Source organism: Meles meles, chromosome 2 (assembly GCF_922984935.1).
Source record: "Meles meles chromosome 2, mMelMel3.1 paternal haplotype, whole genome shotgun sequence".
In the NCBI taxonomy this organism is placed as follows: domain Eukaryota; kingdom Metazoa; phylum Chordata; class Mammalia; order Carnivora; family Mustelidae; genus Meles; species Meles meles.
In genome coordinates this window covers 20,327,828-20,331,418 of record NC_060067.1, presented here as the reverse complement: position 1 = coordinate 20,331,418, position 3,591 = coordinate 20,327,828, and the positions used below count along the sequence as shown (strand labels likewise).

The following is a 3,591-nucleotide window of genomic DNA, read 5'->3' as shown; positions in this document are numbered from 1 at the left end:
TTTATTAAGTAGACTCCATGCCCAGGGTAGAATCCAATAGAGGGTTTGAGAAGGATCCTGAGATCCAGACCTGAGCTGGACACAATCAACTGAGCCATCTAGGTGCCCTGATCAATGAGTGTTTCATGTATTTGATGAATCTTTTAATTCTACACCTTGAAACTAATATCACACTGTATGTTAACTGGAATTTATTTATTTATTTACTTGACAGACAGAGAAAGACAGTGAGAGAGGGAACAGTGGAGGGAGAGTCGAACAGGGAGATTCCACCCACAAACTACTAGAACTCAAACAGCAATTCAGTAATGTAATAGGACACAAAATCAATGTACAGAAATCAGTTCTTTCTTATACACTAAAAAATGAAAATATATAAAGGGAAATTAGAGAATCAATTCCATTTACTATAGTACCAGGAACCATAAGATACCTGGGAATAAACATAACCAAAGAGGTAAAGGATTTGTACTCAAGGAACTACAGAACACTCATGAAAGAAATTGAAGAAGACACAAAAAGATGGGAAAGCATTCTGTGCTCACAGATCAGAGGAATAAACATTTTTTTTTTATTTGACAGACAGAGATCACAAGTAGACAGAGAAGCAGGCAAAGAGTGAGGAGGAAGCAGGCTCACTGCGAAGCAGAGAGCCCGATGTGGGGCTTGATCCCAGGACCTGGGATCATGACCTGAGCTGAAGACAGAGGCTTTAACCCACTGAGCCACCCAGGCGCCCCAGAGGAATAAACATTTTTAAAATATCTATACTGCCCAGAGCAATCTGTACTTTCAATGCCATTCCGATTAAAATTCCACAGACATTTTTCAAAGAGCTGGAACAAACAATCCTAAAATTTGTATGGAACCAGAAGAGACCCTGAATTGCTAAGGAAATGTTGAAAAAGAAAAACAAAACTGGGGGCATCATGTTGCCTGACTTCAAGCCTTACTACAAAGCTGTGATCACCAAGACAGCATGGTTCTGGCACAAAAACAGACACATAGACCAGTGAAACAGAGTAGAGAGTCCAGATATGGACCCTCAACTCTATGATCAACTAATATTCAACAAAGCAGGAAAAAATATACAGTGGAAAAAAGACAGTCTCTTCAATAAATACTGCGGGGAAAATTGTACAGCTATGTATAGAAGAATGAAACTTGACCATTCTCTTACACCATACAGAAAGATAAACTTGAAATGGATAAAAGGCCTCAATGTGAGGCAGGAATCTATCAAAATTCTTGAGGAGAACATAGGCAGTAACCTCCTCAACATTGGCCGCGGCAACTTTTTTCAAGCTATATCTCCAAAGACAAAGGAAACAAAAGTGAAAATGAACTTTTGGGACTTCATCAAGATCAAAATCCCCTGCACAGCAAAAGAAACAGTCAACAAAACAAAGAGGCAACCCACGGAATGGGAGAAGATATTCGCAAATGACACTGCAGACAAAGAACGGATATCCAAGATCTATGAAGAACTCCTCAAACTCAACACACACAAAATAGATAATCATGTCAAAAAATGGGCAGAAGACATGAACAGACACTTCTCCAAAGAAGATATACAAATGGCTAGCAGACACATGAAAAAATGTTCATCATCACTAGCCATCAGGGAGATTCAAATCAAAACCACATTGAGATACCACCCTACCCCAGCTAGAATGGCCAAAATCAACAAGACAGTAAACAACGTGTGTTGGAGAGGATGTGGAGAAAGGGGAACCCTCTTACACTATTGGTGGGAATGCAAGTTGGTGCAGCCACTTTGGAAAACAGTGTGGAGATTCCTGAAGAAATTAAAAATAGAGCTACCCTATGACCCTGCAATTTCACTACTGGGTATTTATCCCAAAGATACAGATGTGATGAAAAGAAGGGCCATATGTACCCCAACGTTCATAGCAGCAATAGCCATAGTCGTCAAACTGTGGAAAGAACCAAGATGCCCTTCAATGGGCGAATGGGTAAAGAAGATATGGCCCAGTAGAGTGTTATGCCTCCTTCAGAAAGGATGAATACCCAACTTTTGTATCAACATGGATGGGACTGGAAGAGATTATGCTGAGTGATATAAGTCAAACAGAGAAGGTCAATTATATGGTTTCACTTACTTGTGGAGCATAAGGAATACATGGTGGATATTGGGAGAAGAAGAGAAGCAAGTTGGGGGAAGTCGGATGGGAGAGACAAACCATGAGAGACTGTGGACTCTGAGAAATAAACTGAGGGTTTTGGAGGGGAAGGAAGTAGGGGGTTGGTAAGCCTGGTGGTGGGTATTATGGAGGGCATGTATTATATGGAGCACTAGCTCCATATATTATGTGGTGCATAAACAATGAATTTTGGAACACTGTAAAAAATATAATAATAAAAAAATAAATACTCCCCTGGAACAGGCAGAAGCAGTAAGATGAGACCATTGAGGAGGCTGGGTCCTGAAGGCAGGGCCAGGAGGGAAGGGAGGGCGGGCCAGGGAGCAGACCTGTCTGTCTGTACTCTGATAAGGTGTTGAGGTGAGGGTGGGGGTGGTAGGAGTGGGCGCATCAGAAAAGTCATTCATCTGTCCAAAGGCCTGCTCACCTCCCTGGCCAGGACTCAGTCCTCCCGTTCCTATCTGATGGAAAGATTCCACTCCCAGGAGAGGTGAGCCGTCTTGTCATCTGTGAAGCTGGACTTGTAGCTGCCACAACCAGCATATCCTTGGGTGCCTCCTCCCTGAGGGTCATAAACTTGTACTCCTCTGCTTGGGACCCATAGCTTCCCACGGTGGTTTGTCTTGTCAATCTTGATGCCTTCCCTGCACGTGTGCTGGAGGTACTTCATGCCAGACACAGTTTCCCGGTTCACTGGAAAGAGATTTTTCTCTGCCCTCCTTCAGCACCAAGGACTGCTTCTTGAAGCTCTCCAGATCACCTGTCAGGTCCAGCTCCAGGGGACCCAGGGCCAGCTACACACCAGGGTCAGGCAGGCCACAACAACACTGGGTACATTGGGGTCAGCAGACACTGCTATGTGGCCCAGCAGGGTGTCTTTGTTCTTGTGTGGACTCTTATCATCCTTGTCCAGCTCCTGGATCTCCTGGTTGCTCTTCTGGGCAGGGGGCTTACAGCTGTCTGAGTGTTCATCCACCTCATTCTTGGCTACCATCTGCGCTAGCTGCTCTGCCTCGGGCTCCTGCTTCGTCCTGCTCACGTCTACCTGAGTCTGGGACACCAGAGACTCCATGGGCCACTCTTGTGCTCCCTTGCTCAGAGAATAGCAAGTAAGTTCTTAACTGAGTATATAATTATGTTAATTATTGTGTTAGTCAGATTTTTGTCTAGTGTGTTATATAACCTTTGTCTTCATCTGCTCAGGCTCCCATAACAAAATCCCATAGATTGGATGGCTTTAACAATAGAAATTTATTTTCTCACAGTTCTGAAGCCTGGAAGTCTACTATTGGGTGTCAGTTTGGTGCATTTTTAACCCCTAAATCCCACATATCAGTAGAAGTTATTTGGAAAACACACAAAGTAATTATTCTTGTTCAAGATATAGTGAGGCAGCATACAACCTTTGATGTTTCTCTGACCTCTC

The 3,591-nt window shown here is 43.4% G+C and overlaps 1 pseudogene; it reads right to left on the bottom strand.

Moving 5' to 3' along the window:
- Nucleotides 1–2,607: 2,607 nt before the first annotated feature.
- On the bottom strand, nucleotides 2,608–3,237 carry LOC123936799 (annotated as a pseudogene).
- Between the last annotated feature and the right edge of the window lie 354 nt (nucleotides 3,238–3,591).